Raw genomic sequence first — 26,757 nt, 5'->3', positions numbered from 1 at the left:
TTTGATTCTTAGGTCTGCTCTGCAAACAGCTGGGAAACCCAGGATTCGGCCAGGATGGGTTTTTCCAGGTTTGTCTTGTCTCTCAGCGTTTCCACAAAAACCAGAAACTTCTCATATCTGTCTTATAATCATATATTTGGGCCTCCCTTTTGTTCCATTGATCTTATGCTTTATTAAAGTGATTCATTTTGTTATGAATTCACTGTTTATTCAATATTTTTTAATAGTAACGTCTTGACAGACTTTTTATTTGCTTTTGGGTTGGTTTCCTATCAGACAATCTGAGGCAACACAAGGCAAGAATAATTTTGCCGTGTCATGCCATTCGGACATGGCTAATTCAAAATTCTTTCCAGACCAATGAAGACATCCAAAACTCAACATACCTGTTAAAAAAGAAATTAAAAAAATGCTAATTCAAGCAAATGAAAACGAACAAATGAGTGAGTGTGTAGCTGTAAACGGCGATGTTTGTCACTTGAGTAATCTTTATGGTTTCAGCAACTCGATCTGTCCAGAACAATGAAAGTGAAATTTAGCCCCAGATTTCAGTGCCTTCCCAACTCTCTTTCTTCTTGTTAAGTCATGAACTTTGACCTTTGTTTAGGCCTTTGTGAGGCGCGCCACTCTTAAACAGTGTCGTTGATGCACCTGTGGAGAAATTTTGGTTGGCTGACCGCGCTGAGGAAATTTCAAGGCCGTTCCATGTTTTCATCATTCGTTGATAGTTTCTCTCAATGTCCCTCCCTGAAAGTATTGAATTAGAAATTCATCAGTTTGTGATGTTTTCATATTTTGACCAGGAGACAATGTGTTTTCATTCAACTTTTTTACCCTGTCAGGTTGGTTCGATTAAAGAGATTTCATGACTAAACTCGTGTTTAGTCTTTCCTGCAAATGAACTAACTGCAAATGTTACTCGCAGTTAGTTCACGATTTCATCAGAGGGACATTAAGTTTTCACACGATGACAGGTTGGTCTGGTCTAGCAGTTCAGGTCATCTTTGTCCTGATATTGAAATGTGCTTAGCGATCTGAACACATTTAGGTCAGGCATTAGAGGGAAACAATGCAATCCACACGTGTAGTTCTCAATCAAAACCAGCGCTACCTCTCCACTCTGATTCCCTCCCACTTTGTCTTCCACAGTCCACTCACATAGAGCTCCATTATCCCCCTGATGGTGCACTCCAGGCCCCTCTCCTGCTTACGGCCCCTTCCTCGGAGAAACATCGCACTGTTGTGGGTGCTAATCACGCTGAGCGGTTTAGTCTTTCATAAACAAAGTGTAAAAATTAGGGCCACACTAACAATCTGGTAATTCAGTAGCGGTAGGCGGACGTTGCTGTTATTCCACTTCGGGGCGGATTATGAATGCGTGTGCGAAGCTGTTGCCCTCTTAATGATGGGTCTGTGATATTACAGCTGCTCACAATTAGCCAGGACTATCCCCCAGCCGCCACAGCTCCCCTACGCAAATAAACGGTGGGACCGGGGAGGCTGAGCGCAGTAAGCGCTGAAACAACACGGCTGATTTGGACATCTGGTGCGGTAATAGAAATGTGTCCTCTACACTTTGACGTAATGAATAGGGATCTAAGAGCTGTCTTAGGGCGAAAGGGCCCCCAGTGCGCCCCCCCCAAAACATCACTGTTTATTCTCATGAATAGGTCATATTAGAGAGGGCTGGTGTACAGGTAGGGGATAAGGAAACAAACTGGATAGATTTTTGATGTTTCGCTTTAATTTCAAACACAAAAAGTCAAAAGTTTCACACCGACATCGGAAACACACGATTAAAACTAAACGAAAAACACTAATTCTACATGCAGAAATATACCTTTTAAGGATGATCATTTATGATCAAGAAGAGTGTCTTAGGTGAAAGTAAAATTACTAATTGAGGTGAAAATATAAAACTCTGGCACCATCAAACGGCGCATATTATTGCGCAATTTGATGGAAAAATGGCAATTTTGAAAAAACTTTCTATATAGAAAAATAAAATGAGGATGATCATGATGGTCGTATCAAAAGTGGTTTATTTTACAAAACTGACATGGAAACATCAACAACTGGACGTTTCCACTGGTACAAACCGCGAAAAAAAAGGCGACAGGAAGTAGTCGGAGAACGATGTTTTTTAATGATTTATCACGTCAACAAAGTTATTCACGTGTGTTTTTAATTGCACAATTGTAATTGGTTTTTTTTTATAACACTGACGAAGTTTTGTTCACGTTTGTCACGGAAACATAATAACATTCAGACAGTTCCTTCAAAAGTTACAAATTCTCCCCCAAAAGCTCCATCCTCAGGATGGTGGCACTAATGTCTTGCTGTCATGCTGTGTCACAGAGAAGCCAGTCAAATTTGATGGGAAGATGGGGGCTCCGTATGAAAACAGATGAAAACCTGTTGAAGAATGCAAAGACTTCGGACCGGAGTGGAGAGTCACCTTCCAGCACCGGCAACGAAAACATCAGAGTCGGAGTAACAACGGGAGCAACAAAGAAAAATGGACAAAAAAAGCAGCTGGTAGTGAGCAACCGTGAGGGACTGCAGCAAAATGCAGGTAAACAAAATTGTGACTCAGCGTTGGGGTGGCTAAATATATGTACGAATGCCACATTTCTCAGATTTATGTCGCATTTTTCCCATCCATCTGTTCATTTTCTTTCTCTTAATCCGGGGTCGAGTAGCAGAGGCAGCAGACTAAACAGAGACGCTCAGACTTTCCCCTCTCCAGCCAACTGGACCGGTTCCTCTGGGGGAATCCCAAAAGCTTTTCCAGGCCAGCAGAGAACTTTCAATTTTTCCCTCCATTCACAATTATAGACTACTTTGTATTGGGGCACCACATAAAATCCGAATAAAATGCACTGACGTTTGCGGGGTTGCCACAATAAAACGTGAACAAAAGCTGTATAAATGAACTCTACATCTAAGCGAGAAGGAAGGGCTTCTGTTTTTAATACATAATCGAGAAGATCGCAAAACAAATGTCTCCCTGCATTCATAACAGGAAAACTGTGAGTCTCTAAATATAACTTGGTTATTGGTGTAAAAAGTACAAACTTTGCAATAACAGGTTGGGATTTTGCACGCGTGTCCTCGGCTTCACTCCTCCTCCTCCATAGTCCATCTGAGGCAGACTGGCTGAAGTCGTCCGACGCGTTCTGACTTGGTGTGAGAAACCCTTTTTGTTTCTAAAAAGAGAAACCCAATTTAAGTTTCAGCTTAGAAACCGATTTGTCAGTGTGAGATTTAACAGATAGATTTTTATCAGTCAGAATACCTGAATATTTGTAGCATCTGACAGCTTCAATTTCAGCCACTTGAAGAGATCTTGTGGGATACAGCTTATCAGTCAGCGGCATGTCAAGCAGCTTTATTGCGTCTAGGTATTTCAGCTTTCCAAGCTGCATTTTTTTCCCCCCCAAGTATGTTTGATATTGTCCACAGAAAAGTCCTTAAATAGTTACGTTCCACATGAAAATGACACTAATGACACCGAATCGCTAATAGATACCCGTTTCTGCCTGTGATGAACTGGAGAAATGTCCAGTGTTTGTGACGTCCACACAACGTCCTGCACAGGATTAAAGGGATAATTCACATCTTTTTGAAGCAAGACTGTGACGTTTCTATCAATGACAGTAGATGTACTGCTACACGTTTCTAGCAGAACAAAGTCCACAATTTCCTCATGGGCTGTGACTAATCCAGTCTATGATATCAACATTTTCTGTTTAATTTGCCTTTAAATTACTGAAATCAGCTGAAACTGTGGGGTTCCTTTGACTCGCCGTTTGCTCTTTAACTACAATTTAGTTACATATTTCACAGAACCTAAAAAAAAAATAATAATACAAATCTGAAAGATCACTTTGAGCAGATGGGAGAAAATGGACAGACTGAGGCTTCCATGTGTAACTCCCAAAACGTGTTGATCTTAAACAAACCTTTTCACATTTGATTTCTCTTTCAATCTAAAACATTATTATTCTTCTAAAAGTACTTTTAATTCACTTACATTGTGCCGGAGTTTAAGATCCTGCACGGACACAACATGGGAGCTTTGAATATTTCAAACGTTTTGGCACGGCGACGTTTTCAAAAAATGATTTGCTCCTCCTCGTCCGTGTTCTCTTACGCCTCCGATACTCATCTGGGTCACTCGAGCCAGAGATTTTTTTGCCAAAGCCTCTCTCCTTCACTCCGGTGATCGGTAATCAGTCTGCTTTGATGCATAGTTGTGTAACCTTGACTTTCAAGATAAAGTTGCACCTATCCATTGGAAAGGTCAGGACCAGATGTTAATTAACCAAGAGGGAAATGAACTAATGGGGGTTTTCGAGTGGCATTTAACGAGACATCTAATCCAATGGAAAGAACAGTCACAGTATCACGTTTTTTTTTTTTTTGGTGTACAGTTCCTGGGCCCTTTGATGGCAGACATGAATGTGTTAAACTATAAAATCAACAGCTTTAATAAAAAAATACTCCCAAGTCTATTTTTTAATGCAACCAGTCCCACAGTTGTTGTTTTTTTTTGTTTGTTTTATAGCGAATAGCATGAAACTTAAAAAATTGTCTGCAAAAAAAAGGAAGAAGAAGAAAAAAGTGACCCTAATTTATTATTTGCACTTTTTCCAGCCCCTGGCTACTAGATAAACCTTACAGAGTGCAGACAAAAACAGTTTAGTTTATATTTATGGAAATTCAACATCCACTGTTTGTAGAGGAAGACCGGAGCAAACTCCGAAGAGGGCAAAAGGGAAACCCACATCCTGTGATCTGTCACTAAAGTACCATATTAATAGCCGTTAATGTTCCCTACACCCCCAATTAACTTCAAACTGTGACTGCCACTTTGTGCGGTTTTGATCACATGTCTGCCTGAGTGGCCATGCCTGTCGCCGTACAGCTAGTCGCATATGTGTTTGTATATGCGAGCGTTTACAGAGGGCTGAGCACGGGCTTTGAGAGCTAACGTGGCATGCAGGGCACATGTCCTCAACAGGAAACTGGCAGTCGCACAACGCCAAACTTTCCAAGTGCATTGAGCGAGTTCAGCTAACTACAGGTGATACTCTGATTAGCATGATGCCAAGCCGAGCGTCACCTGTTCTTTCTCCCCCCGTGGCTCCTATCAGGTTCAAAACGATGCCTCTATTTTGTAGCTTCGCCCGGCCTGACAGGGAGCGCGACACCCTCTCCAAAGAGTCCCCCCAACGTGTCTTTATTGTCGCCTCTTTTCTGCCTTTATCTGTGAGTTTCTGCCCTCCGGCGTGTCTCCGTTCCCCCTGTGGTTTTTACATGCGTGACCCTTGTATCGCCATCTGGTCCACATTGGGGGCTGCCACTATCATCTGCTGACAATTACTGTCACCTGCATACTGTGCAATACGATAAACACACGCTGCTGTTGGTGGCTTGCTGCAGCATTTTGCAATGTTTCTTTAAGCCTCCATAGAAGTGGTGTAAGAGAGAGGGGGGTTGGCAAGTCAATTGGTGGCGGCAGAATCCATATGCCGAGCTGAAACTTCTTTTTCAGTAGCCCTAATTTCCTGTTGACTGTTAATATTTGGCTCACTTGGCGTTATATACCACTGACATTTACGTTCCGAGTTTGTTTTAAAATGCTAAAATTAGCACAAATTATGTGATTGACTAGCTTGTTCTTCTACCAGTATTTAATTTCCAATCATTTCATTCATGCATGACATGTTTAAGTGCAAAACAAACAAAACACCAAATAACTATTTTAGATCACTGGTTTTCAAAACGGCTGCACAGTGGCGCAGTTGGTAGCACTGTTGCCTTGAATCCTGAGTTCGATTCCCGGCCCGGGGTCTTTCTGCATGGAGTTTGCATGTGGGTTCTCTCCGGGTACTCCGGCTTCCTCCCACAGTCCAAGAACATGACTGTCAGGTTAATTTGTCTCTCTAAATTCTCCCTAGGTGTGTGTGTGCATGGTTGTTTGGCCTGTATGTCTCTGTGTTGTCCTGCGACAGACTGGCGACCTGTCCAGGGTGACCCCGCCTCTCGCCCAGAATGTAGCTGGAGACGGACACCAGCAACCCTCCCGACCCCACTAGGGACAAGGGTAAACAAAAAATGGATGGATGGATGGATGATTTTCAAAACAGTTTTAATTAATGCTTTTAATTAAATGCAACATCTTCAGTCCTATGATGTTGCATGAGTTGTGGATGATTTGACAGACTATGATTTGCCTACCTTGTTTGTTTTTTTTAATGTAGTTTATAAATATGGAATATTGCAGGTTTCCAAGTGAACTCTAGGATTGAAACCTAAGACAAACATATAAAGTTAAACTAAAACCTTATAAATAATTAAAGGAATTTTTAAAAAAAGTGTTAGTTTTTGCAGGGTCCTAGGTGAAGTTGGTAGGTTGGATTCATGGAAAAACAAAAAACAAACAAGAATTGACAGAAGAAACTTGACTTAGTAGATCGATAACGTATTTAGTGTTTTTAGCTCCCTGTTGTATCTCTTACAGCATCCATTACAATTACATGCAGCAAATTCTAGAAACTTTTAGGACTGTCTGTAACTGCTTTACTCACAGAAAAGTTGACAACACCGCAGAGCAGACAGGCTGTCACTTGTACAACGGCAATCGAAGTCAGTGACTCGATGCAATTTGCTTGGTTTCCTTAGATTGAAATTTTCTTTTTTTTTTACCAATTTAAACTGAACTCGCCTACATTGTTTTTATAACTCGGATCAATGTGACACGTTTGTGATTGACTCAGAATTTGTTTGTACGATTGAACTAAATTGACATTTTTTGTTTGTTAAATACCTTTTAGATTGTGTTATGAATTTATCCTTAATTTAGCATTTTCTTCAAACTCACTGCAATATGACGTCTTCATACTACAGGTGAGAAAACCGTCGATGACAGTAACGTTAACTTCTCAGGATATCACTTCCGAGACGTTCGAAGTATCCCTCTAATATTAATGACGTTCTCCTTCATCCCCTGCTTGTCATTACTGCCGTAATTTTCAAGTCGAGGCGCTGAGGAATTCCCATAAACATGTTTATGTGTCTAAATCACTGACCTTTACTTGCACAGGAAATCCATCTCTGCTGATACGCAGTATCTCAGTGATAAATACTTCCCTTCAAATATTTATAATGGGATCTGGAAACCGCAAGAACATAATAGTTTAAATTAGGCCCATCAAAGCCAAGAGCCTTGTTATACAAGATCCAATTTTTGAAGTTTATGATACTCGTTTCACACGCTGTGGTGGGTTGAGAAGACGGGGCCGTGCGGGTGGGAGGGGGAGAGAAAGAAAACCTCCGGAGTCAAAGGTTGTAATCATAATAATTTAATGATGGCTGTATCCTTTTTGCAGTAAATCCTCCCAGCCAGAGAATATAGCTTTGCCTCAGTTAGGAGGTTTATCTTCCAGTTACTGAGTCACTATATCTGCTAGTGACGGACAGTTATTTGACACTCGTCTGCAAATTAAAGTCACCGCTGGGAGAGAAAAAAAAAACGCAACGTGAAGCTGGGAAGTCTATGTTTATTTAATTTTTAAAAAGTGTGGATATTCATGTTTCATGGAAAACATAAATAAAATAGTGAACAGTTATATATATATTTTTTTAAGTCACAATTAAGAAAATTCCTACTTGCTTACAAGCACATTCATATTACAGTTTCTATAATCACTGAGGGGCTGCACAGTGGCGCAGTTGGTAGCACTGTTGCCTTGCAGCAAGAAGGTCCTGGGTTTGATTCCCGGCCCGTCATGCGTGGGTCCAAAAACATGACTGCCAAGTTAATTGGTTTCTCTAAATTCTCCCTAGGTGTGTGTGTGAGTGTGTGTGTGCATGGTTGATTGCCCTGTTTGTCCTGCTGTTTGTGCCTGGTTGTTGCCCAGCGACAGGCTGGCGACCTGTGCAGGTTGTACCCCACCTCTCGCCCCCGAATGTTCGCTGGAGATAGGCACCAGCACCCCTCCCCACCCCACTAGGGACAAGGGTGTTAGAAAATGGATGGTTGGATAATCACTGAGGATTACCTGAAGTTTTCTAGCTCGTCTCATTCTAAGGTGGTCGAAATGCTAAAAACATAAATCATGCTCGCTTTTTGTATCTCAAATTACTTTTTTTCAAATAATCTCTGTTCTGAGTTCAAATGACCATTTTAGGAATTCTAGATTTTAAGCCTTCTTTTCTATTTAAAAAAAAGACAAAGGAAGGGGAATAGCCCTTTTATTTGCCTAGTTAGCAATTAGGCATATGCCAAGTTTTGCATTTCCAGCAGTTAACGGTTAGCCATTTGTTGCATTCCTGATTATAAAATGGTTGTGTCTTCTCTGTCAATTTGTCACTGATTGGTTTTCTGCCGAGTACATAAAATCCGGGGTGTAATGGTAAACAACAACAACAAAAAAAGAGAGACGTTAAACCGCTACCTAAAACGCTTCCTTACACACAATTTAAAACGGTTGATGTGTCTTCAATCATTTTATAACTCAGATGCTCAAGCGCGCGCACACCTTTCCAGCTCTGCACATAACTTTAGAATGACGCTGAGATGGGGGCTTCGTCACGGCTCTTCCAAAACATTGACTTTGTTTGTCTTGATGCCCCTTAGTAACTAACTTTACAGTATGATTAGGGTCATTAGCAAGTTTTATACTTCGACTTACAACCACCGTGCAGGGAGATATTAATAACTTTTCATCAGACAGGTTAAGATAAGGTTTGTTTTGTGGAGGTTGCATGTTCTCTGTGCACTTTCCAAAAACACACAGATTTGCCATTGATCCTAAGCATATCTGTACGCCTGTCCGTCTCGTGCTCCAGTTGTTTAGCAGTTCTCAAACCTCTCGCTCACTGTCTTCAAAGGCCAGACTCCACCCCCTTTTAGACCCCAATTACAGAGATAGATGGTGTTCAAGGCAAAAACAAACAAGTGTTATCAAGCCTTTTTGTCTAGTTTTATCTATTTTCTAATGCAAATATAAATACACTGCGAAACACACCAAGTACTTTTGGTGTACTTTCTATTGCAAATACCTTGAAATAAGCCAAAACTAAACTTACAGGTAACTTTTAACAAGATGCAGAGGCTTGTTTAAAGTAAATAATTCCTTAATGCTGATAAAGTACTAGTTCCATTGTCAGATTATTTAGTTCATAACAAGACATTTTTTCCCATGTTAAAAGTAAATTTATCTGTCAATAGATCTACTACTTTCTCATCCATATTAAGGAAATATTTACTTAAAGCAAGCCTCTATATCTTGATGAAAAGCAACTTTTAATTTAGTTTATCTTATTTTAAGTGCAATAAGATACATGCACTAGAAACTAGAACAAAATTACTTGGTAAGATTTTGTGCTTTTGCTGTGATGTGGATTTTACCGTATTTATAAAATTCTGGCAACCACAGATGCTAAGGGGCATTCTTTAAAAATGTCAATGTTTTGATCCGTCTTCCATCCACTTTTTCTTTCTTTACTTTCTCATAATACCTCGCATTTTCTATTGGGCTCCAAAGAGAAGCACATATAAGCACAACATATTAGCGCGACACAATTAAACTTGTATTTCATCGAAGCTTTTTCATAACAATTGAATACCCCGGAGAAAAATGCTGCTGATTGGTGTCCCTAAACTGTCCCCAATGGCTTAGGGAGCAGTTGATAATTGTGAGCGGAATAGATGCGTATATCAAATAGTTTACAAAATGAAGCCAGCTGTGTTTCCCCTGCATACTGTGGCTTCCTGACACGCGCCATTAAACCTTATTAGCCACTTCCTTAATCTGAGATCCTCCTCACCCCATCTTCCACCCCTCATATTAACATTTTCTGTTCCCCCAACTGGAAATTATTTGCTTTATTGTAGAGTGTCAATGTCCCGTTTTAGTTTTTTGACACGACATAATTGGCACTTTAGAATCTAATCATGGACGAGAGCTGCGTGATTGCAGTCTTTTATGCGGAGATCTCCGATCACTCCGTTGTGCGCGCATCCCTTTGGGCTCGACGTGCGCGCTTCTCTCATCTTTGACGCCTGCGATGGTCGGCGCGCCTTCTCTCCCACAGGTCCCCTCTTCAGCGCGACGCTCGCAAGCCATTAGATTTAAAATGACTCATAAAGAATCAATTACAAATGATAGGACAGAACCGAGGAATATCATAAAGGGGGTGTCGCGTGCTTCGCGATGGGCTCGCGAACAGATGTTGCCGCGCACATAACATGTCAAGAGACATTATTGTTTTTACAGAGACATCGGCAAAAGAATGCAGGAGATAATTACTGCAGTGCTTTGATGGGACGATCATTCCTTGAAATGCAGGAGGAGGAATAAACCGTGACTGGAATAAGTGCGACTGCTCAGGAAGTTTACAGTTCATCGTTGGTGGTACACGAGCAGTGAGAGCAAGCATAAAATAAGACATGAAAAAATATGGATGGCACAATGCAACCGCAGGCAAAACAGCATGAAATCACTAATAAGTTATTTACTTTAAAAAAAAAAGTTTGAGAAACATTGTTGTAATTGATTGAACAAAGGTTTTACTTTTTCAGCTACAGTAGAGAATAACAGTTCAATGCTTAAAAGAAGTTATGTAATCATCATGTTTTCAGCATTTTCTTTGCCCTGCACAACTATAATTATGCAACTGCGTCCGCAGTTAAAAGGAAGTGCTTACCAGAGAAGTTCATAAGTTTTCTTTTTCCCCAAAGTTGACTGATCAGATGCTGAAACCAGTCCAACTAACTCCTTCAGATTTAGAAGAGCAATGGCCCCAATCCAAGCTCACCACCCTACTTCTCCTACTATGCCCTGAAGCTCCGCTCATCTCAGCAGCTTGTGTGCAGGTTCTTGTTCTCTTGGTTACAAGCCATATCTCAGGACGTAGAAAATCAGGTTGGAAAATGGGAAAATCGGGATGTTTGCTCTTTGGCTCAGTTCTTTCTTCACTATGACAGGCGGCAGCAGCACCAGTATTTTTGCAGACAGATGCAGTGACATGTGGGTTATACACAAACTCCTACCTTCCGAGTCACTGTAGTGCATGGTGAAGATAGTAGCTTGAATCACATCATCTGCAAAAAGCAAAGTTGAGACCCCGAGATCTCAATACACCAGAGACCGTCATCTCAATGACTTTGCGTTAAGATCCCCTCTACGAATATCACAATCGGGATTAGTGACAAGAGGAAGCTCTGATGGAGTCCAACATGCACTGGAGCTCAAGCTCTGAGACAAAATAACTACTTTTGTTCAGAGCTGACCCGAGTTTAGCTTGAGAGACACAAGTCCTTATCGGTAACTATGTCACTAAAAGTTAAACACATCTGTTTGTGTAATGTCTCATGTTACAATGTGGACACCTGCACCTTATGGAGAAGTGCAGCCCATAGACATATACTTTTTATTAAAAGTTTTTGTTTTGTTTTTTTCCTCAAAGTTAGAGCTTTGATGTTTGATGAACTGATGTTCAATTGTGCCGGAATATCTTCACTTGATGCCTTCCACTCATTGTATGAGTGTTACCTTTTTATTTTAGATAAAAGAAAAGGTCTATGAGGGTTGGGTTGATAGAAGGCCTTCGTTTTGACAATTTTATTGTCTAGAGAAGTTGAAGTAATACAGACAAAATTGTAATAAAATATTGCATGCACTGCAAAAATACAAAATCTCATCAAGCATTTTTTGTCTAATTTAGAGTGCAAATAAAGACAAAACTAACTCACAAGTAACTTCAGCAAGATAAAGGCTCATGTTTTAAGTCAATAATAATTCCTTAATTTTAATTTTTTAAAAACCAACTTGTTCCATTGGCAGATTATTTAACTTATATCAAGACATTTCTCCCCACAAGTGAAACAATCTGCCCATGGAACTAGTCCTTCTCATCACAATTAAGGAATCATAAGCCTTCTTCACATCTATAAAACACACATGGACAAATGGACAAACAAACTCCTGTTACTGACTCATATCAAACCAAAAAACATAATTTATCGACAGACATATGGCAAATTTGCAGTGTTGTACAAAAACAGCCTTGTTTCGGGGAATGTTTCCTTCTTGAACTGCTGTAGCTCCACTCTGCTTCTCTGCTTTATTGACAGAACACTTGGCAGGATATACATGACACCAGCCACTCTCTGTTATGGAGTACTGTATTAGCAGAAAGCCACTGTTTCATCTTCTAACATATTATTTCCCCGTGTGCTCCGTAGGGCCTCCATGCCTTTGGAAAAGAACAGCCTGATTAATGTGTAACTTTCCGATATCGAAACACATATCCCTTCTCTCTTTGTCTTAGAGGAGCCTCGCATGTCCTTGAAGCTTTGCAAAGTGTGATTTGTAAATGAGATAGGTGAGTATTACGGACCCTTGGTATTTCTCTTGGCTCCCTACGATCAATTAAAGCGCGACAATAATAAATGTATACATTTAGAGAGATTTCACTGTGGTGACAAATGATTTTACCCTTGAGCTATTGACATTGTCTGGGAATAAGCCGTCTCTATCCCTGTTGTGTATTCTGTTGGAGGGGCCCGTCCTCTGCTTGGGGAGTGTGTTTGGGGGGAGGGAGGAGGACAGCAGACACATATTCATCATCAACATCTGCACCACAAGGCGACAACACACACACACACACACCCACGCCCGCACACACACCAACGCATCCACATTAAAATAGATTTTCAAGTGTTTGCCGGTACCACTTGAGTAAGAGTTCAGCCTTGCTGTATATTCTTTTACAAATCAAAAGAAAATTGAGATTCTTTGCTAAATTTGTTTGTTTTTTTTACAGGAAATATTTGTCTGACTGTGTTGCTCACTGATGCCATCTTCAGACTGAGGTAATTGGATCCCCTGTAGTCAAGTGAATGATGATTGTGAGCACTCTTATTAAGTGGGATGAGAAAATTGAAGACTCGATGTCGTTGCATCTTATTTTGTTGTGTGGGTGACATTTTCTTTGCTCATTAACTCCACAACTCTCTTTCCAAATGTTTGCTCCATTCCTCCATCTCCATGGCCGACATATTAACTCTTTGCAGCTAAGAAAGAAAAAAAAACCCAAAAGGAAACTATATCGTAATCCTCTTTGGGTTTTATTCATGGCTTGGTGTGTTACTAAGTTCATATAATTGATTTGGTAGAGGGTACAATGGAATTGTAGTAATAGAAGTCATTAAGTCGAAGGGGCTCTAATATTACCAATCTGCTATCCCCTGAAAGATCTATCAATATGTGAGATATTCTTCAAAAAGTGGAGGATGGCTAGTGAGCGGGTGACACATTTAACATATTTCAATAACGTCATTTTCATGTGAGGCAGGTCAGGCTGTGAGTACAAAGGGCAATAGTGTTGGAGTATGTGAGTGGAATCAGGGCATATGCTAAGCAAATCAATAAAACATTAAAGGTAGCATGCAGAGAGCAGCCCATTCGGTACCTGTCTGCCAAGGGCAATGGTCTAGCCACTCAGAAAAGAGAGAAGGATTGGAGTTGCTGGGCTTGAGGAATGCTCTGGCACTAACATAATTGGAAGGTAGTTGCCTTATGACTGCAAATTGGGTTTTGCGCTTCATCAATAGGCATTTTGACAAGCGGCGTCCATCACGGTGAATCTCACTCTTTGCCGGGCCGAGCAGAGAAAGAAACGTCTCAATAATTACATTAAATCTCTCCGTCTCATCCACCCCCAGCAACCTCTTCCTTATTGTCGAACAAGAAAAGCAATATGGTATAATTAGGTTTGATTGGGATGGTAGTGGCAGTGGCGTTGGTAGCGGGTGGTGTGGGTGTGTGGGGGGGGGGCATTCAGTGCGTTTCCGGTGAGATTTGCAGATGAATAGGGTTGCCATAGCGACGCGCATCCGTGTCCACCGGTGCATTAAGGATAAAGCAAGGCACGTGGGTGCGTTGGACAACACGCAACATCTGTTAAGTGAGAGCATGCCAGGCGTATTGACACTGACCCGCTGTGGCAGATGAGCTAATGGTGCTTAGATGCAGATGTGCGCCAGTTATTGATGACCTGCTAGGAGATTCATGCGGAGTGTTCCACCTGAGAGCTGTGTAAAAATGAAGCGGCGCAAAGGTCTCGCCTCGGTTCAGATTCGCCGTTTGCTCTCTCTGCATCTTGATTGTCACGGTTAGACTGTAAAATCTCTATGATTTTTAATTTTTTTTTTAAGTGTAATGTTTGCAGAAATATTTATAATCTTAACATTTTTACAGTTAAGTGTGTAACTCTAGTTTAAATGGGATCGAGAGTGAATGCCTGAGCGGAAGTGTCTGCTCGCCGTTTTGTGGGACACGAGCAAAATTCAACTTAGCATGTAAGTAGCAGCAAATGCTCTTTTTCTAATAAGGAGTGGTCTGAAATATGAAATACAATAAAGTCAAACTGAAACTGCAGTCATTGTTACTGTTTACATATATGCTAATTGATAGCAAAGCCAACGAATACTATGAGGCATCTATGATTATTTCTCTTAATATGTCTTTGAGCAACAATTTAAGCAGGTAATAACTATAGTAAGTGTGGGTCCTATGCTCATTTAGCTAAAAATGCTGTGTTTTTATGGCAATTGCAATTGAACTGTTTCTCTGGCGATGCTACCAATGCATGGCAAAGGTCTTGATTTACATGAAGGATATATTTTCTTAAGTTGAAGTTGCCTACATCCAACAATGGAAAAATTCTGCTTCCACCTGCTTGTTGTGTTTTCCCAAGACAGGGTTCAATATGTTTTGCATTGATGTTCTATATTTTTACGGACTTATTTCCTTTTTAGTGTACACAAGATCACGTTGACCTAATGGAAGGTATTCCCATTTTCAGGCAATGCTGTGTGAAAGTGAATGGCACCAGCTGAAAAAAGTCATTCTGGTCCCCAATCAAACCGAGTCTACTGAACTACGAGGTGTGAAAACACCCTCAGTCCGTAAGTCAGACATGTTATGAAAACAAAGACACGATTTCAAAAGTTACTCAATTTTAGGTGATAAATTCAAGTAGTAAGGCAACGCTCTAATCGACTCTAATCAATTCTAGTTTTAAACTCCAACTTCTCAGACATTTGAACGCACCATTTATCAGCAGATTGGGGAAACGCTAGGAACTACTGTTTCTCTTCGGGGCTCGTAGTTTAAAGTTCCTGCCTTCATATTTCAGGCTGAAAATAATAATCATGCAATCTCGTCTCGCCCGACAAATTTAGGTTGCGAGACAAACTGTAGTTCCATCTATAAAATCATAACCTTTTTGTCTCGTGAGATATCGACATGAAATCCCATCACAGTCCTTGTAAGTTAGAAACAACGAACATAACTGTCGCTTACTACTACTGACTACTTTTCAGACTCCTGTTCTCACAACCCAGAAATGGAATTAGACCAAAGGAAACTTAGTAACCCTGAACAGGAGCACCTAGCTTACGTACTTTAGATCAACACTATTAGCATTGTCTTCTTCTGCTCTTTCCTTTGGTTTGTTATTTTGTTTGTATTTCTTTTTAAATCCCTTAAAGCCCTTTGTATTGCCTTGTTGCTGAAAATGTGCTATATAAATAAAATTACCTTTACCTTTACCCACGAACCTGACAGGTGAGCAATAAATGTTGTCAGCGCCGAGACGTGCGATCTTTATAAAAACATACATTATTTTGACATATAATCGTACTCTTCCTAAAAGAAGAATATTTTCAGTGGAAGAAATTGGCTTGCACAACTTTCAGCCACCACCGTCATGAAGAGGAGACGAAAAATTAGTTGGCAAGTGGGAATGTTTGGTGGAAGACTGCATGCGGACGGATGAATCGCTGACAACAAAAAAGAAAAAGATGGATGGATTTGTTCCCTTATGTTACACATGTCTAAAGAGGGAAGCAGAAATGGGAAACAAGATGTTGGGGAGACATTTAGTAGACCTTTTCACGTAGCGAGTGCTACAAGCCCCCCTCCGTCTTTGTGTCCACTTCGTATAAACACTGGATTAGGCAAATAAAACAACAGGAAGTATATGACCGAGCAGCTTTGTTTGGTGAGCAGTTTGATGTGTCATCACATTTGGGTTATGGACATTACTCCCCCTGTTTTTGTTTTCAAATTTTGTAAACTTTTTTGCTGGAGATGTACACAGATAAGTGGATGTTTGGATTGCTGCCTGTTTAGTCATCCAAGCGTCTGTTATTGCAGTCATAATGAAAGGCCATAATTACAAATATCATTTCCACAGGCGGGGGGGGGGGGTAGGGGAGACACACGCAACATGCAATAAGGACGGGGCAGTTGACACACTGACATAACCCACTCGTTAATTCCTATTCCTCCTGCATTTCAAAACTAAAGCAAGTCTTTTTCTCCGTTACGCAACTCCCACAGCTCAGGTCTCGTAAAAGTTTCGCCCGGTTGCCATGTTGGATTTTCCTGTACAGGAATCACCACGGGGGGAGGAAAAAAGTAAAAACAATTATCCTGCTATTTTGGGGGCATATTTCTTTAAAATTGGACAAGTCTGGGGATCTGTAATAAACCTAAGTGCTGGAATGAAGAAAAAGCTCCTTTTAAAGGCGTCCACCTTGGGGAGCATGCCACTGAAAATCCCGCGGCTCTTTTTAATACATCAAAGCGGCAAATTAATCCTGAATACAGCACATGTACAGGCAGGTAAATGAAGACAAAGCCACGGCGGACCTGGGCTACATGGCGCTTATTACAGGCCCTTGATAAACTCAAACTCAGGCCTGACAAATGGCTTATTGGGAACTGTGGGATAAACGTATTCTTTATAAGCCTGTCACTTTCTGAGGCAGAGGGAAGCGGGAGAAAAATGGAGCTCAGGCTACAAAGTCTGTCTTTACCGTATAACAGTGCGCTGTTATTTTCCCCTTCGCTGATATAGATGACGATATATTTATTTATTATTATAGTGAATGAGGGAAGTGAAAGTAGAGGGGGAAATTAATTGAAAAGTAAAACAATACAAATTGATTCTTTTTCTCCTATTTCTTTCTCTCTCTGTGACTGAGCCTTTACTCGCTGTCGTGACAGAGGGAAAGGGAAACCGTGTTTTGGAAGATTATGGTTCGGGGCAGTGAGTCAGGAACGGCTGATGTGAAACTCCAGGATGTCAGAATTGTCAAATGGGGCCGCTAATTGCTGTAATTATTACGTTTTATCTGTTGCATGATGAGTCAGTGGGTAGGTCGCCGATACGGGATGAACAACCCGCATTTTAGGTTGCGGTGGAAAAAAAACAAAAGGACGTTGGATATATGATCTCATTGACAGCTTCGCATTGTTTAACAGACTCAAAAGACCCCCCGCTAAACAGCGATTGTAAGAAACGCGGAATATGATGAGCCAGAACAGCTGCAGCTTTGGATTCCGTTTTTTTTCTTCTGAGATAAAAGAGAACACGGCATTAGACCCCCTTTGTTAAACAAACAAACCAAAAAAAAAAGCAACACAACGTGGAATTCATGAATGTCAGTAAACATGAAGTGTCTAGCATTTCAATGCAAAACTTCTGTCCTGAGGAACATTTTTGAACGGTTTTATGTCACTGATATCGAACCGTTTCCTGTGATCAGTGTTTCAGTAGTGGATGTTCTGATACAAATACTCAAAGTTGAAGCTGCCATGTAACTTTTATGAAAAATATGTATTTGTTTTACATATTCATCAAGACTCTCACTATGTCATTACAGTATGGTATGAAACCCATAATCTGTGAAAAAAATCAAGTTCCTCTGCCTTTTCCCAGAGTTAACGAGAAACAACCAATCAGAGCCAGGAGGCGGGTCTTAGCGCTGCCAGACATGCCCATTTGCATGCTGCTCACTGCGCCTCCTCGCCCTCTTGTTCTGTGATATGATGCAGCTTTTTCTTGTAAGGCAGAGTCTGTAGTGAATGCTAAGGCTAGTTAGCATAGCCACTGATGAACGGCGGATAAACGGTTTTCCTGTAGCGGTAAGTCATTCCTGCACCACTAGCACATTTAGCAGCACGTTCACGAGGTTGACTGACAGCACTAAGACCCTCCTCCTGGCCCTGATTGGTTCTTTTTGGTCAGAAGCGGTGCATCTTTTTTTTTTGTGATATATAACAAGTACAAGTGTTAGAAATGGGTGTACAGGAAAGACAATAATAGAGAAAAGAAAGCGAAATAGGAAAAGAGTCCGGTGTGGTACTTACCGTAGGTATTTGTAGAGCTGTTGATAAATGAAAAAGGAAAATAATGTTAAAATTACTGATCAAAATAAAACATTACTACTACTAGACAAAAAAAGAAACACAGGAAACAGACAAACAAAAAAAAACTAATTATAAAGTAATAACAATATTAGCCATAATAAATAGAAGCTGTCTGCCGACCACCAAAGACCAGAGGGCGCATCACAGTGAACCCAGACCGCAACCAAACCAAACTCCTTGGTCCATCTTTTCACGGATTATCTGTCTCGTAATCTGTATGGCAATAGTTTTAACTAGTACGTAAAAAAAACATTTGTTTTATTTTATAAAAGCAGCTTTAAGAAGCAGCCGTAGAGAAAACTTTACAATAGAAAGGGTGTTGGTAGGCGATAGCGCTTTTGCTCAGCCACGGTCAACTGAAGATGAACAATTACCTACAACTGAACACATTTCATATTTGACAGAAAAAAGGCCTGAATGTTCTTTATTAACTACAGCTAATCCTATTAAGTATTACTGGATGAGTCCGAAGAGCCACCTTTGAAAAACATGTAGGGTTGATTATTACTCAAACCCTAAACGGCGATTAAATTCAGTCGTCGGTACGCCTCGTGAAAATGGCGCACCGTAATGATTTAATATTCGAAGCAAATTTTTGAATCGGGTGTTTAATGTCCAGGGTTCTTTAATTTAGGGACTCTGAGTGCATGAGCAAATATTGATGAAGACGTACCGAAGAGGTGACATATTTATTTCCCAGTAGGGCGGGAGAACAGTGGAACCCCCCAGAGATTGCTTCCTTTTGATAGCGAGCTCTGAAAGCTTCCTGTCACTTAGTGCAGCTTGACAGCATCATTGCTGCGATCATTGATCTGTTTGCTCGAGTTTGCATTATTAAGATGACAACTGGCGCGCACACGAGGGTGCGTGCTGGGCCACGTGTTTGTGTGTGTATCTTGACTGTAATGCATGTCTCCGATCCATTATAACCCGATTAGATTCCCTCCTCCTGGAAGCGCCGCGCCGTGACAGAGAGCATCATCTTTAATGGAGTTTGTGTGAAATTAAATTATATGAGCATCAATAAGCATAACATAATTCAGAAGAGTAAATGGGTTTAATTTATTGGAAGGCCGGGACGTAATGGCACCGGTGTGTGGAGATGTAAAGAAATAAGCTGGAACCGGCAGGTTCAGAGTGGATTCAGCTGTATGAACACGTGACGCTTAGCAACACTTTCACTGGTCTTGCTATAATGCCTATGCAAAGTATTCACATCTCAGGAAGTTTTCCACTTTTTGCTTGTTTACAACCAACCAACTTGTTGCAAAACATGAAGAGAATGGGTAAATGTTTTAATTTCTTGACAGTAAAATGTATAAATACTTAAAAGTATTAAAAAATATCTTACATAAAATCCTCACAAAACACACTGTACTTTGTGGTCGCAACGTGGCCATACGTGGAAAAGTTCAGGGGGGGGGTGCGATTACTTTTGCGAGGCAATGTATCTCACACGTCTGAGCGTGTGTTCAATATTTCAAGGCAGGAATTTGGAACAGCGGGAAACTGGCAGATCCTTCATCCACATGAGTGGGTAAAGAAAGTTCAACCTTTTATTAGAGAGGACTGTAATTTAATGGGCAGGGTGCGCACATGGCCTCGAAGAGGCGCCCGAGAGATGTGAGACAGAGGGGGAGTGAAAAAGAGGAGGAGGGCTGGAGGGAAAGGGGGTAGGGGGGGGTCGACAAAGATGGAAGTGAAAGACAGATGAAAAGACAGGAGAAGGTGTATTTAGGGCTGAAAAGACTGGAGAGGAAATACGCTGAGGGATGAGGGCTCTCACTCTGTGTGTTGGTGTGTGTTTGCTGTGAAAAGCAGGATTTGATGGAGTGGCTCTTCAGCTGTAACAGTCAAGTGCATGATTGCCACATATGATGTTGTCATTTTGCGCCCCGACCTCTTCAGGGAAAGCTTTATTTCCCCCTCCACCCCCTTTTTTTTTTTTTTTTTGTGGCGTTGGTGGTGGTGGAGTGGAGGAGACGGAGGAGGGTGGGAGGTTAATAATCAAAAATGATCTGCTTCAGTAGAGCAGATAAATAGTGTCAAACACAGCTGGGACGGAGAGGCGCTGACTGGCCACCACAGAGCTAAATTGATGGTTGTAGCTGCCGAGGTGACGGGAGGCAAGAAAAAAATAAAAAGAATCCCACCAAACCAACCCGCTCTTCCCCTTTAGCCCCGCTCTTCGCTCTACTGTATGACACAGATAGACTTCTAGGTGTCGTATTTATTTTTCCGCTCCGTCGTTTTCGTGAAGAGCCGCAGTCAGGGGGCGAGGCGGCGTGGACGTAAAGCGCCGCGTCGCCCCGCGGCTCGGGGTGACAGAGAGACTTCGGTTTACAATCTGAGGAGGTGACATTTTTATTCAATGTTGTTTTTTTTCCTTCTTCTTCTTCTTCTTCCAGTCAGGTTGGGGTGTAAGAAATGTCTCGCCACATCACTGCCCTGTGTGAGGGATTATGTCACACTCAGAAACACAAACACACACACACATATATTAAAACAGCAAAAAGCCAACAAGCTGTTGGAAACATATGTCTCTGTCACATTTCTTTTTTCCTCTCAACGCAGGACTAGCTTTCTGAAAGATATACCGTCCACAAAAGCTGCTCCTTCTGTATCCTATAAATCAGTTTGTGTGGCAGATAAGAGGAGGCAAAGAAAAGCGAGTCAATGCACTTTATCATCTTTCACTCCTCCGGCTGCCCGCTTTCTGGCACCAGATTTGTGGCCATAATCGAGAATAACTTACAGTATAATCTTGTTTGTTTCTTTCTTAAATGGAGCAATAACATCTCTCAGGATCAGGAGCAGAGAGGGTGGAGGGATGGTGTGTGGGCGTGGGTGTGTGTGTGTGGGAGAGGCTGTTGGACTTCTTTTCTTTATGTGGACGTCTTAAAGCAATGGCGTTTATGACCAGCTGCTTGGACCAAAGAATTTACTAACCATCTCTTGCTTTCTCTCTCTCTCTCTCACACACACACACGGAAATCAGACAGTGCAGTCACAGAATGATCCAGAGAAAGGGCTGTAATAAATATCAGCAATACAAGAGGTCAGCAGAGGTCGATTGGCGAGGACGATCTCCTGTCATAATTTGTTTAAGGATCTGCATGAGGTGGGCCCAGGTTACAGATGCAAACAGGTCATTATTGAAAAAGCCAAGCGAGTTTTTTGTCTTGTTGAACAGTCGCAGCTGCAAACTGGGTTTCTGAATTCTTCCGGAGAGCCGCGTGGCCATGATGATTGGTGATGGTTATCTTATTAAATACACCGGCAATCAATAGTAAAGGCTAAAGCCAGTTAAACTGGTTTAGTCCAAGTTTTTGACATGTGTTGGAAAATGCATTTACAGGTTTCAATTTGGGCTGAAAGCATTATTGCTTTTGTCCGAAACAAGATAAAGATTTTCTTTTTTATTATTTATCTCTCAGATGAGTCAAATAATTTAACTACCAGGTGAGTTTATATCAGAGTAAAACATTACATTTTAAAAAAATATTTTATAAAAAAATCCTTAAATGCTTTAAGTGAAGGGAATACAAAATAAACTTCATTTCAAGTGTGCTATGGTGTTATAACTTATACGTTAACACATTAATACATTAAACATTTTGCCTGACCGAATGTTTGACGTGTCTGGGAATGTCCTGAGAGGAAATAAACAAATAGACACTTAACTGAAGTCTAAAAACTTCTCAGTATCAAATAAGAAATCATTCTTTAAGGTGTTAGCACGGCCAGTTGTGTCGCTGCGTCCAGGTTCAATACATTACGTACTATGGTGCATTTACTGATCGGGGAAACAATTGGATTTTTGAATTTCTAACACAGTTTAGAACCCTAGAGCTGAAAACTGGTCAGTTCTGGTCACCCACTGATTTAGTTGTGTTAATTTAGCTACATAACTATATCATCACAACTTAATTTAATGCTAAGCACAATGAACATGCGCTTGCTAATAGTGTCATCTTAAGACTTTTACTGCAAAAGAAGAGCAGCAAAAAATTGGGATACTGAGGACTCCCAGTATTCATGGGCATTAGGGAGCAGCTGAAATGTGCCTCAGGAACCCTCTAAAACACCTATAGCTACTTGTTTTAATAGTTGAAACAATAAGTACAATTTAGTATGTATTAATATGCACAGTGGAAAGTGTGTTAGTGCTATCGCTGAAGCTACAGTCTTCCTTATTTCTGCACTTGTCACAATAGTTGATCACGACCAAGGAATATAAATACAGCTCCTGGACAGTGTATCAAGTAGCATTGCGTATTTTTATTTCAGTTTCCCAAAATGCATATTCTTTTGAATATTTTAAATATGCTTTATGCAAAAATCTGTGAATGGGCGAATTTTCCACGAATACTGTGGAGTTGCACAGAAAACTCCACAAAAATGTGAATCAGCAAATAATGGACCACAAGTACCTACTAATAGCTACATTTCTGATATTCAGATCTGTAAACTGACCTTTCAAACTGTGTTTGTTTCTCATTAAAACCTGTGTTTTCAGAGACAAGGACAGGCCAGCGCGTTAATCCCTAATCAGGGAAGCTATAGAAATGTGCTCCCTGTAAATTATTTAAAAGGCTGGGCCATCTCAGAAACTTTCCCCGATAAAGCCGATCGGCGATGAGGCGCTGTTTGCTCACTGTCAAGAGGCAGACACGATGAAGCAGACACCCTGGCCTGCGTGCAGCCTATACGGGCAAACCTTTTGCCACGGCCTGGGTGTGGCTGATGGATGGGCCTGCATTTCCCAGGCTTGGAAATCTCCCCCCGCCAACCTCCACCCTCCGCACAGCTTGGACAGGTGATACATGTGTATATTTATTTATTTCCTTTAATACTCTTCTTTATCTCCTTCATTGTTAGTAGGCCTGTGAGATTGATCAATATTTAATTTTCTGGGAGAAGAAGTGGGGAGGAATGGGTGGGAGGCAGAGCGGTGGGGTAGGGGGGGTTGCTGCAGTGACACTCAGGATATCTTCCACCACATATTGGCTTCTCTCTCTCGTCCTCTCACTTTCTTACTTTTGCTCATCCTTCCCTCATCGCTTGTCTTACTCTATTCTGTCGTCGCCTACCCACCTTCTTCCTTTCACTCTCTGTAAACCTCAGGTCCTGTGGAGGTGCCATGCTCTTTCTGACCAACGGGGTTAGTCTTAAATGTAACAAGCGATCATAAAGGGAGTCTCTGCGCTCTTTTAGGAAGCAGGCCTCGGTTTGAACATAACCCTTTGACGACCTTTGATCCCATATGGTCACGGCACAGTGCTCAGATATGCCTTTTAATGACCAAGCAGTCCAATCAATGGGCCATCTTTCACTTGGAGAGTGGGAGGATTAGCTTTATACCATAAACATGCAGAAGGACCAAAAAGTGGTCAAAACAAAGGGCGATGACTCCTTTTCTGTCGTTGGGGTTTTCTCACCCAGCCTCCCGGAAGACGCAAAAACATGCTAGCTTCAAGCTAGTTCGGAGATATGAGCTGGGACGGAGCAACAAAAAAAAACCTTGAGTCAATGGAGGCTTCGAGATGAGAAATAGGAGGCCCCGGTCCTGCCGATAAAGCCTTGGGACAACTGCTTAGTCAGGTTCAACTAATCATGTCTTTGTGTCAATGTATTTGAAAAGAGGGGATTGTTGTCAATGACATAAGCCATTATTGCCTTGACCCCAGAGTCCTCTTTAATTGACCCATACATTAGATTTAACGCCAACAAAACAGAGTCCTCTCCTATTTTTGACCTAAACAAGTCGCACATTGGACAGATTACGGGGCCGTATCTCCCGTTTTATGTTAAATGAGCTTTAAATGGTTTGATACCAATCGGAATCTCCGCATCAAAGGGGGGAACACGTGTTGCAAAAAACAAAAGCATTTTTTTTTGTTCTTTTTTTACTTTAAACTTTCAAATGCCAATTTATGAAGGAATGTTAAACGGCCCTCTGCGGTTAAAGCACACTCTCGCAGTTGCCTTAATGAAAGATGAACCATCCCGGTTTCGCCTCTCGCATTATCAGCCCTTCTTTACAGTAGATGATCATGAAAGGGTGCTGATAGTTCTGTTCTGCAGGCCATTGAGACTCTCTTTCTCCAGATCGAGGGCAGTGCCACTACGACGCTCATTACGCTCCCTCCCCCCTCCCCATACACACACACCCCCTCTTCCATCTGCTCTGCTCGGTAATCGGCACCAGATTGAGGCGAGGAATCTCTCCGCACATGCTGGTGGTTTCTGGCTCGTTGCGTCCTCAGCTTCCCTTTGAGCCGAGGAATTTCGATTTTACATACACAAAGAGGAGAAATTACCGTCGCAAAGTCGGTCCTGTCTCAGAATGCCTGTCTCACTTTGAAATATCCTTCAGAGAGTCTTTGAAGTAAGTGATAAAATGTTATCAGGAGGGCAGAACGAAGGTGGTGGTGGTGGGGCAGAAACAGCTATCCTTTTATGGGTCTTTTAAATGTGGCAGGTTTTTTTTCCCCTCTGTCTTTTCTCCACAGGGTTGGTTAATTGTGTCCAGCAGCATGTAGTCTCTGGGGCTTTGGTCCAGGTGTTGGTGTTAATGTTGGGAGCCCCTCACAACACCTGTTAGGTCCAGCGTTAGCGTCCGCACAGACGTTTGCTCTGGGTGCCCTGCTTAACCAACCTGAATTACTCCCACTGCGAAATGCAGTCATTTAGAGGCTTTTTGGATGAGCCGCATTAGCTGATGTCATCGCCGCGGAATCTAGACGAAACGTGGCCAAGCTTTTTAACAGTTCAGTTTTTATTTGCATCCGTGGTGAGGACACACGAATGCTTGGCATTAAAAAAAAAATTTAAAAAAACAGAGAGAGAGAGAGAAAGAAAAAAATAATTGCTGGATACAGGAAAGGTTGAGAAAATTCCAACGTTTGATGGAGGTTGGGTGAAAAATAGTTAATATATTATTGTATAATATAAGCCATTTTTGATGATATAGATGTAACTAACCATAACACTTTTTCAGTAATTTATGATTCATTTTCACCAGGAGTATAATTTATATATATATATATACACGCAAAATGGGAAACACAGCAGTACATGTCATTTACTTAAAGATGTGTGTCGGTATAATGTTTTAGACTATTAAACCCACAAGGTGTAATAGTGAAATAGCTACTTGCTTGCCCTTACAGTCAAGAAATAATGAAAATCATCTATAAAGTTGGAACTTGACTAAACCTAGATGAAGGAGGACCCATGTTTATCATACAGAGTCTAAAGTGGTTAACAGAAGAGAAATATTTTACTGTGAGACGATGAAATTATGCAACAAAAACCATTTGATTTAATATTCATACTAGTTTTAATTGTAAAGCATAGTAGATCTTTACTTGCCTTCTTTGAATGAATTGTAGTTTTATTACTCTTATAAAGTTTTTTGTGTCTATGCTCCTCAGAATCTGGATGCCTAACTTTTCTGTTTCCTCGTCATGATCAGTATTAACAGTAGTGTGTTTCCTTTAAATAAACGTTACCTCTTCTCATTGTCTCCTTGTTTTATCTGCTTTTTGTCTCTTCAGTTCACAGAAGACTACTTTCCATGAAATCTTAGGGACCATCATCATTTTTTGTTCAGTTCACCGTGGCAAACTTCCATGGATGTGATTTTTACCCTGTTTCTTTCTTATTGCTGAATTATAAACACTAAGGTGAGTGTTTTAAATGGACTATAATTTTGGAAGGCCAGATGCTGTAACCCTTTCCAGACTGAAAGATGTCAATGAATCTATTTTTTTTCTTTCTTTCTTGTTTAGATTGGACCACGATGTGTTGCTTTTCAAGTTGTTTCACCCTACTTTGTGTTGTGAAACAAGTTCTATAAAGTGATTTTGTGATTCTACTCAACAGACGTGGCTGATCAGGCTCGGGTGTCGCCAGTGAAATTGAAATTGAAGAATTAGGTTAAACACAGTTAGTTCAACAAGGTTAAATAGACTGTCACCGAACGACCAGGCGCAGGATCGAACCGTGAAAGCGTCGCCAGGTTCCTACAGAAATCAGAGGTGCCACACACCCTGACACAACACACACAAATAAACATTTCAGACGGTTGAATAAATAAAACTAAGAACGACAAAAAAAACCAACCCCAGCTTTGATTAAAAATTGAACTGTCTCATTATTTGCTCAGCCATTTTAGAATCTATTTTATGCATTTAAATAACTTCTCTTGTCTTGTTTCCATGCCTTTTATATTCACTGTTCTGTCTTTTTATAGTAATAGTAATACCACTTAATCTGTTGATTATAGAAAAGTTATATTATTTAGATCAACTACATGTGATCTAAATTTACCAAATTGTTTACAGTCCAGAACCTGCCCCACGGACCCCACTTTGCACACAACAGGTTTAGGTGGAAGACCATTCCTGTGTAGAGTTGCACTTGTGCAACGTTTTTTTTTTTTTTCTGATTT

At 41.0% G+C, this 26,757-nt stretch overlaps 1 long non-coding RNA gene across 2 annotated transcripts; it reads left to right on the top strand.

The window, feature by feature from the left end:
• Window positions 1-26,757, top strand: LOC114144061 (uncharacterized). Of its 2 annotated transcripts, XR_003595393.1 has the most exons (3): window positions 1-68; window positions 2,359-2,575; window positions 25,862-26,757. It is a non-coding gene; the product is annotated as an uncharacterized LOC114144061 (long non-coding RNA). The 2 variants fall into 2 exon arrangements; XR_003595392.1 differs by lacking the exon at window positions 1-68 and having other exon boundaries at window positions 2,135-2,575.

The sequence above is a fragment of the Xiphophorus couchianus genome, chromosome 5, assembly GCF_001444195.1.
Source record: "Xiphophorus couchianus chromosome 5, X_couchianus-1.0, whole genome shotgun sequence".
In the NCBI taxonomy this organism is placed as follows: Eukaryota; Metazoa; Chordata; class Actinopteri; order Cyprinodontiformes; family Poeciliidae; genus Xiphophorus; species Xiphophorus couchianus.
Note: the sequence above shows the minus strand (reverse complement) of the source record. Positions and strands in the feature narration are given on the sequence as shown.